This window comes from Rhinopithecus roxellana, chromosome 12, assembly GCF_007565055.1.
Source record: "Rhinopithecus roxellana isolate Shanxi Qingling chromosome 12, ASM756505v1, whole genome shotgun sequence".
Classification (NCBI taxonomy): Eukaryota; Metazoa; Chordata; class Mammalia; order Primates; family Cercopithecidae; genus Rhinopithecus; species Rhinopithecus roxellana.
This window is the reverse complement of record NC_044560.1, coordinates 82,048,776-82,058,253: the sequence shown is the minus strand read 5'-3', so window position 1 is coordinate 82,058,253 and position 9,478 is coordinate 82,048,776. Positions and strand designations below refer to the sequence as shown.

General features: G+C 40.0%; 1 non-coding gene across 1 annotated transcript; it reads right to left on the bottom strand.

The window, feature by feature from the left end:
* Positions 1-356: 356 nt before the first annotated feature.
* On the bottom strand, positions 357-459 carry LOC115892601. Its single transcript, XR_004052464.1, has one exon. It is a non-coding gene; the product is annotated as a small nucleolar RNA U13 (small nucleolar RNA).
* Between the last annotated feature and the right edge of the window lie 9,019 nt (positions 460-9,478).

Sequence of the window (9,478 nt, the reverse complement as noted above, 5' to 3'; positions counted from 1 at the left end):
ATTTGTTAGATAAGTGGCTGGATGGATAAATGGTGATTGTCCAAGGCAATGTAGTTCCTAGATGCTGTGGCAAGCAGCCAACCTCAACCAGAAGCTGTTTAGGAAATTTTGAAATCAACGAATCTCCAGCTCTTAGAGCCACAGAGTCCTTGGCAAGAAACAGGTTTCTCAGCACAGACTACCACCAAGTATAGAAGCAGACAACTCAGATGAGAGCCAGCTTCTTCCATTGCAATGAGATTAAATCTGCTAGTAGGGTCAAGTGCAAGGCATCTTACTTTCTTCCATCTGCTTGCATTGAGATGATGACTAACTTTCAAATTGCCGTGTCGTGCAACCTGTCTTGTTCTACTTCACATGGGATAGGTCACATACTGGTGGTATGAGACAGTTTGAGGGAGGCACATCTCACACATGAGTATGAAGCCCAGTCATCACACTTATAAACTGTAGAGGGATCAACCTATTATATTTTGGAAGGAAGGGAATAATTTTGGGAATCAGTAAAAACCGAACATGTGCTTCAACTGTCTGTGGGCACTTGTTTTCCCCACTCTAAGAATGACCCATTCTGGAATAATCTGAATACATTTAGCTGTCCACTTCACCTGGTAGACACCAGAGAGCCGTGGAGTACAGACTCCTGACACAAGATGAAAGTGGTTCTGATCCTGAATTCCTTCCAGCAGTGACAGTTCCCGACATCATCAATCACTCAGACCCAGAGAGTGGGCAGAGAGCTTTGGGCTAAGGTCCTTGGCAGTCCTTTAGCTGATGAGTGTGTCTGTAGGCTTAGAGACTTTTTCTGTGTGTTTTTTTTTTTTTTTAATCAAAGTAGTACATTGAATGGTAAAAAAAATTCAAAAGGTAAAGGAATAGGTTATTATGAAAGCCAAGTTTAATGCACTTCCTCCATCTCATGTCTCAGAGATAATTTCTTCAGGTAGTTTCTCTCTTATTTCCTTTGTTTTTTACCTCCATTGTGTGAAATAATATGAATGTATATCTGTATTGATTTATTAAATTGAGGCCAGGCACAGTGACTTACACTTATAATCCCAGCCCTTTGGGAGGCTGGGGCTGGAGGACCGCTTGAAGCTAGGAGTTCAAGACCAGACTAGGCAATATAGCAAGTCCCTATCTCAAAATTTCCCAAAGGAAAGAAAATAGTTTTTAACATTGGCTAGGCAAGATGATATGCACCTGTAGTTCTAATGACTCAAGAGGCTGAGGCAGGAGGATTGCTTGAGCCTGGGAGGTTGAGGCTACAGTGAACTCTGATGACACTACTGTACTCTAGTCTGGGTGACAGTGAGACCCTGACTCTAAGAAAATAGAAAAAAATAAAAATAATTTAAAAGATTTGTTAAATTTGGACAATATCTATTGACTCTCTAAAATAAGAAATAAGGACTTAGCTCACCAGTACCTCTTCCTCTGTTTCTCTTCTTCATGTTTAATAGTTGTATTATTTTTAACTCTTCCATAGATTACATTGTCCCCAACATTTTATTATGACTCTTTTCAAACATACACAAAGTTCATAGAATTTCACAGCGAACACCCATATTCATACCACATAGATTATTTCATCAACATCTTACTCTACTTGCTTTATCGCACATCTGTTCATTTGTCTGTGCCTTTAACTGTCATCAGTCCATCTTATTTTTTGATGTGTTTCGAAGTAAGTTGGAGACATCAGTGCACTCCACCTGTCAACACTTCAGCTTGCAATACTGATCCAGAGTTCAGGGTCAGCCATGCAGTCATCACCACAATCCAGTCTTAGAATATTCCACCACCCCACGCTGAGGCAGGGAAATTGCTTGAACCTGGGAAATGAAGACTGCAGTGAGCCGAGATCGCGCCACTGCACTCCAGCCTGGTGACAGAGCGAGACTCTGTCTCAAAACAAAACAAAACAAAACAAAACAAAAATTTCTGGTACCCATTTATAGTTGATACGACTCTCAGCCCAATCCTTTTCTTTCTTTATCTTTTTGAAATGAAATGTATATAAAATTCAATACATGGATCTTAAGTGTACTCTCAAATGAGTTTTGACAAATGCATATTCCTGTGTAGCCGAATAGGTGCTGAACATTACCACTGTCCCAGGGTTTTCTCCACGTCCCTACACTGTCCCCAGCACAGAGACAATGACTGTTCAGATTTGTTCCATGGTAGATTAGTTTTCCTTGTTCTATAACTGATACAGAAAGAATCTGTATAATAAATAATGTTTTATAAACAGCGTTTCTTTTTCACTCAGCATAATGTTTTTTGAGATGGTTCATGCCACTGCCTATGTCAGTTGTCTCTCTGGTTGTTTATTGATGGCCTGTTTCCATGAGCTTTTGCTCATAAATAAAGCTGCTATAAACATACTTGTACAAGTATGTTATTTGCAGACATATGTTTTTATTTCTTGCAGATATGCACCTAGAAGCAGAAATGTTGTGTGTATTTAGCTTTATGAGAAACCACCAGAACATTTTTCCAAAGTGAATGTACCACTTTATGTTCCCACTAATAATGCTTCAGAATTCTAGTTCCTCAATATCTTTGCTGATATTTCACTGTTCTGGTAGTTGTGTCTGATTATAGTTTGAATTTGCAGTTCCCTGATGACTAATGATGTTTAGTGTTTTTTTGTATGTTTATTGGCACTTGTGTTGTATGTGTGTGTGTGTGCATGTGTATGTATGAAGTGAAGTGTCTGCCTATTCCCAAGTCATAAGGTTATTCTATAATTTTCTTCTAGAAGTTTTACTTATTATATTTTTAAAATATAATATTGAGATATAATTTGTACTCCAAAAATTGTAAGTGTGCATTTGAATGGTGCTGGTAATTTGTAGAGCTGTGCAACCATCACCACAATCTAGTTTCAGAACATTCCCATCATCCTAGAAATGTTTTCCTACCCATTTAAAACCAGCATCACTCCCTTCTGAGCAGTAGCCAAACACCACTCTGCTTTCTGTCTCCATATATTTGCCTTTTCTAGACATTTCCATCTACAGGAATTTACCCAAGAAAATTAAAACACATATCTGCAAAAAGACATGTAAGTAAATATCCATAGCAGTATTATTCATAATGGCCAACAGCTTGAATTAATTTAACTTTAAATATAATTTAGCATTATTGCTTGCTCCAGGAGCTCCCTGCCCTCCACTTTCTGGATGAGAATCTCGGCACCTCTAACCTTTTCTCTATCTTTTCCATGTACTTCAGCCTCCCCATCCAGGATCCACCCTCCATCAGCCATGTTTCTACTTTTACATCTGAAGGCTATTCATACTCAAATACTCTTTTTTTTTTTTTTTGGAGAAGGAGTCTCACACTGTCACCTAGGCTAGAGTGCAGTGGTGCCATCTCGGCTCCCTACAACCTCTGCCTCTGGGGTTCAAGCAATTCTCCTGCCTTAGCCTCCCGAGTAGCTGGGACTACAGGTGCACACCGCCATGCCTGGCAAATTTTTTGTATTTTAGTAGAGGTGAGTTTTCACTGTGTTGCCCAGGCTGGCCTAGAACTCTTGAGCTCAGGCAATCTGCCCTCCTCGGCCTCTCAAAGTGCTAGGATTATAGGCATAAGCCACCGCGCCCGGCCTTAATACATCTTTCCAGCTCAGTTAAGTCTCCCATTCTTTGCCCAACTGTGTTTCTATAATTGAAATCTAATAAACAATGTTTGTAATATTAAGGCTGTATGAGCACTCATTTATGCATTGAAAATCGCCAGGTGGTGCTCCAGCTGCTGAAGTTACCGTGACGAACAGACAGGAGGAGTCTTTGGGAGTGAGGGGTGAGATGCAGGCAAGAAGTGAAAAGACGAGGGGATCACGCAATGGTTTAAAGAAGTGTTGTGCTATGGAGAGTAAGGCTGCATCTCACTCTCCCTGGGTCCAGCTACCTCACTCCTGTACCACAATTGGCTGTTCCCAACACCAAGTTCAAATGGGCTTCCTTCTTCCTCTTTATTAATTCCTTAAAATTATGCTTCATTTGGTTTGTTTCATATTTGTACTTAAAGTCACAGATGTATTTTAACAGGGAATTAAAAACTTACAAAAAAATGAACAATAACAATAAAAAATCTCTATCCCATTCTTTTTTTTTTTTTCTAACAGCCTTGAACTCCTGGGCTCAGGAGATCCTCCTGTCTCAGCTTCCTGAGTAGCTGGGACCACAGGCATGCACCACCACACACTGCTAATTTTTTAATTTTTGTAGAGATTGAGTCCTCCTATGTTGCCCAGTCTTGCCTCAAACTCCTCGGCTTCACAAGGTGTTGGGATTACAGGCATAATCCACCATGCCCAGCCTCTTTTTAACTTTTCTAACATCTAAGGTTACTCATGAGAAATACTGCTTTTTCATTCCCACTCTTCATAGGTGAATTTATTTCTGTCTCTCAGAAAGCTTTTAAGCTGGTCTCCTTATCTTTCATGAGAACGTGTCCAGACATGGGACCTTGGTAGACCCTTTTTAACTTTTTTTTAGAGACAGAGTCTTGCTCTGCTGCCCAGCCTGGAGTGCAGTGGCACAATCCATAGCTCACTGCAACTTCCAGCTCCCAGGCTAAGTGATCCTCCTGCCTTCAATCTGAAAATCAAGTGTTTCAGCTCTAGAAAAGTCTTTTCTGATATCTATTTGATCATTTTCTCCCATCCATTGTCTCTTTTCTTCTGGGGTTTTCATTAGATATGGGATATTCTGCACAGTTTTCTCTCCCTATTTATTTATTTTTTACTTTTTGATCTTTATTCCAGAAGATTCTTCCAACTTTACTTCCCATATTTTTCATTCCTTCTCATCATCTGTATTTGATTTACCAATTTCAGTTATTCTCTTTGTTTCATAGTTAATACATGTTTTGAATCTTGTTGAGTATATTAGGAATCATGTTCTCTTTTCTTTTAAATTCTTTCCTATTCCCTTAATTGACTATTTTCTCTGGGGTCATGTTTTCTATTTGTGCATTTTGATCCTTCCCTTCCTGCTTGCCAATTCTCCTCCTACAGTTGGTGACACCTGGGCGGCCCCGCACTTATACAGTGTCTGACTAGGAGCTCTGTGTAGGGTTGGGGAGAACGTTAGAGTCTAGTGTCAGGCCACTGTCCATCCCTCTCCTTGCCAGACTGAGGAGGGTGTCACTCTGGGCTGCCATTGTCCACCCCAAATGCCTTTGCATCCACCATGTATCTTTTCAATGTTTTTAGAGAAAAGCCATATTGGGCTTTGCTAGAAGCAAGCTGTCCTACTGAGTGTCCTCCTCTGGAGACCAGTGGGTGGGGATGGTGACCTGCTAGTGTACTGTTGCAGACTTCTAAGAATTCTCTTGATTCCAACCACTCCTGAAGGACCCTGAGCCCAGTCTTGTCTGGGATGCTGGAGGACAGACTGGCTTTCATCTCCTCTACAGTCCAGTCACTTTTCTAAAATGCAGCTTTCTCTGTCCATTTCATTCATGAACTTGTCCCTTAAAACTATTGTCTTCTAAAATTTGATGATAATTTTATTTGTAATTTCCTTTTTCTCTTTGGTGTTTACTCCCTTTTCAACAGATAATTTTTATTTTAGCAGTGTTCCAAGGAAGTAATAAATAAATGGATATTCGCATTCTCCCACCAGAAACCTGAAGCTACAAAATGTGACCGGAGCATTTTTTCATGTGTCTGTTGGCTGTATGAATATCTTCTTTTGAGAAATGTCTGTTCATATCCTTTCCCCACTTTTTGATGGGGTTGTTTGTTTTTTTCTCGTATATTTGTTTGAGTTCTTTGTAGATTCTGGATATTAGCCCTTTGTCAGATGAGTAGGTTGCAAAAATTTTCTCCCATTCTGTAGGTTGCCTGTTCACTCTGATGGTAGTTTCTTTTGCTGTGCAAAAGCTCTTTAGTTTAATGAGATCCCATTTGTCAATGTTTGCTTTTGCTGCCGTTGCTTTTGGTGTTTTAGACATGAAGTCCTTGCCCATGCCTATGTCCTGAATGGTACTACCTAGATTTTCTTCTAGGGTTTTTATGGTATTAGGTCTAACATTTAAGTCTCTAATCCATCTTGAATTAATCTTCGTATAAGGGGTAAGGAAAGGATCCAGTTTCAGCTTTCTACTTATGGCTAGCCAATTTTCCCAGCACCATTTATTAAATAGGGAATCCTTTCCCCATTTCTTGTTTCTCTCAGGTTTGTCAAAGATCAGATGGCTGTAGATGTGTGGTATTATTTCTGAGGACTCTGTTCTGTTCCATTGATCTATATCTCTGTTTTGGTACCAGTACCATGCTGTTTTGGTGACTGTAGCCCAGCCAACAGACACATGAAAAAATGCTCATCATCACTCGCCATCAGAGAAATGCAAATCAAAACCACAATGAGATACCATCTCACACCAGTTAGAATGGCAATCATTAAGAAGTCAGGAAACAACAGGTGTTGGAGAGGATGTGGAGAAATAGGAACACTTTTACACTGTTGGTGGGATTGTAAACTAGTTCAACCATTATGGAAAACAGTATGGCAATTCCTCAAGGATCTAGAACTAGATGTACCTTATGACCCAGCCATCCCACTACTGGGTATATACCCAAAGGATTATAAATTATTCTACTACAAAGACACATGTACACGTATGTTTATTGCGGCACTATTCACAATAGCAAAGACTTGGAATCAACCCAAATGTCCATCTGTGACAGACTGGATTAAGAAAATGTGGCACATATACACCATGGAATACTATGCAGCCATAAAAAAGGATGAGTTTGCGTCCTTTGTAGGGACATGGATGCAGCTGGAAACCATCATTCTTAGCAAACTATCACAAGAACAGAAAACCAAACACCGCATGTTCTCACTCATAGGTGGGAACTGAACAATGAGATCACTTGGACTCGGGAAGGGGAACATCACGCACTGGGGCCTATCATGGGGAGGGGGGAGGGGGGAGGAGGGAGGGCTTGCATTGGGGAGTTATACAAGATATAAATGATGAATTGATGGGTGCTGACGAGTTGATGGGTGCAGCACACCAACATGGCATAAGTATACATATGTAACAAACCTGCACGTTATGCACATGTACCCTAGAACTTAAAGTATAATAAAAAAAAAAAAAAAAAAAAAAAAAAAAAAAAATGTGACCGGAACAATTTACCAACACAACTGGAAGACTGTCACTGCAGTTCCAGGCATAAGCAACATACACAAAAATTACACATTTTATATACATAAAAATGCCTTTATCTTTAACATGTACTACCTTTAAAAATTGCTTTCTTTTCTCTGGTGATGTTAATTTTTTCATAATTATTATCAAGTCTTTCTTTTAAACAACAGGTATGCTTCCTTCGATAAGGTAAAAAAAGAGCCAGGCAACTGAACTTGTTTCTGATTTTGCTTTGGCTACCAGGAAGTGCTGTGTTATATTTAGTGTACAATTACAGAAATTATTTCAATCTCTCAACTGTATTCTGCTTTTAAATATATATAATCTCTTAAACCAATGACATATATATACATAGCATACATAGCATATGTCATTACTTTGAGAGATTAAAAACATATTTAATACATTTATGTAATTTCTACTTAATCTCATCTTTTAAAAAATAAGTAGAATACAGATCGAACATGGTGGCTCACACCTGTTATCCCAGCACTTAGGGAGGCCAAGGCAGGCAGATGATGAGGTCAGGTGTTCGAGACCAGCCTGGCCAGCATGATGAAACACTGTCTCTATTAAAAATACAAAAATTAGCCTGGCAGGGTGGCGAACCCCTGTAATCCCAGTTATTCGAAAAGCTGAGGCAGGATAATTGCTTGAATCTGGGAGGCGGAGGCTGCAGTGAGCCGAGATCATGCCACTGCACTCTAACCTGGGCAGCAGAACAAGACTCCATCTCAAAGTAAATAAATAAGTAGAATACAAATTGTACATGAATAAAATAAACTTAAATGCGCTCTTGATACCCTATATGATGGAATAAAGGAATTCTTAGTATGAACGGGGCCTGAGCCTAAGCACTGTGCACAGCTGCAACCCCGATACAACAGGTAAACTGGTAGCCAGGCTCCCTGTGTGGCCTTTTTTCAAGGTTCCAAGAATCTTTGTGCTAGAGTCCCCACCATAGGGGAGAGGGAGCCAGGCATAGCAAAATCACTCAGTAAGAACACTGTGTTCTTGGTTGTTTTATAGGAGAAATTCTGATGGAGTGTGCTGTCTGTTATATAGATTATCTCCCAGCCAAGCTCCTCAGGGATTCATAATTTAGAACTACAAAGACTAGAAAGACTGTGAGCATAGCATAACTATTTCATTATAAACTCAGATTCTCAAGCAGAAGTAACACTATTGGGTCCATTAGTAGAGGTTAACCAAAAAAAGAGGAAGGTATAAACATAGAGTTTGGGCTTGGCTTGCTTTTTTAAAAAATATATTCACAATGCCCTGGTTTGGGATGAAAGTATTGGCGTGAAAGGCTGTTTGTTCATCTGGACACCTTGAAGGAGAGGTGAGCCTGGACTCTGACACTGGATATGGGGACATTGACATTTGAGGTAGCTTTCTCCATAGCTTTGGAGAATGGAAAGGTCTCATATGATTCAGAGATAATAATTCTGTGTTGCCAGGGGAGAAGAGAAGGGAGGAACCAAGAAAGAAGCCATATATATTACGTGGTGTTGCAGCTGGGGGCCAGTGGCCATTTTCCTTAACCATATAGTGGATACCACTTTAAAATGGAACCATGTCCTGGAGCCTAAGTCAAGGAGGATAGGCTTCTCTATTCTCTCTCTGTGTAGTGGCCTCAGTGTTTCTAGCCATTCTTGCATGGGGGAGGCAGCCCTCCAGAGCTCCTAGCTTTCTGTAGGGTGGGGAGGAGAAAATCTTCACTCCAACTACCCAGCTCTCTCAGGCCCATGGCTTCATCTCCCTGAAGCCACGAAAACCCAAGCTCCCTGGCTGGGGAGACTAGCAGGTCATGGTTATAACTTTAGTTTTAGTTTCTGTCCTGGTTTTATTTTCTGAGTATTTGTCTTATTGTTGTATGCTAATTTATGCATTTGAAAACTTGGTTTGTTTTATGCATTTTATCCAGCATTATTGGGAGTTTGTTTTGGAATAGGCCTTAGACATAATTTTTATTTATTTAGCTGGCCACCATGCTGATAAAGGGCTCTCCGTGTCCACAATGTGAACTTTACCCTATAGCTCCATGAAAACTGCTTCATCAATATCACCAATCACCTTTACTTTGGCCAAATCTATGGACAAAAATAAAAATGGCCTTATATTTTATTCCCTCTGCAAATTTTTGACACTAGTGACTACTTTCTTATTCTTAAGGAGTTTTACCATCTTGCCTTCAATATATGCAAATGCTTTCCACATTTATGCCTCTAACCAAAACCTTGGCAGTGAGCTCCAGCCTTGCATACCCGACCGTCTCTTTGACGTCTCTACTCAG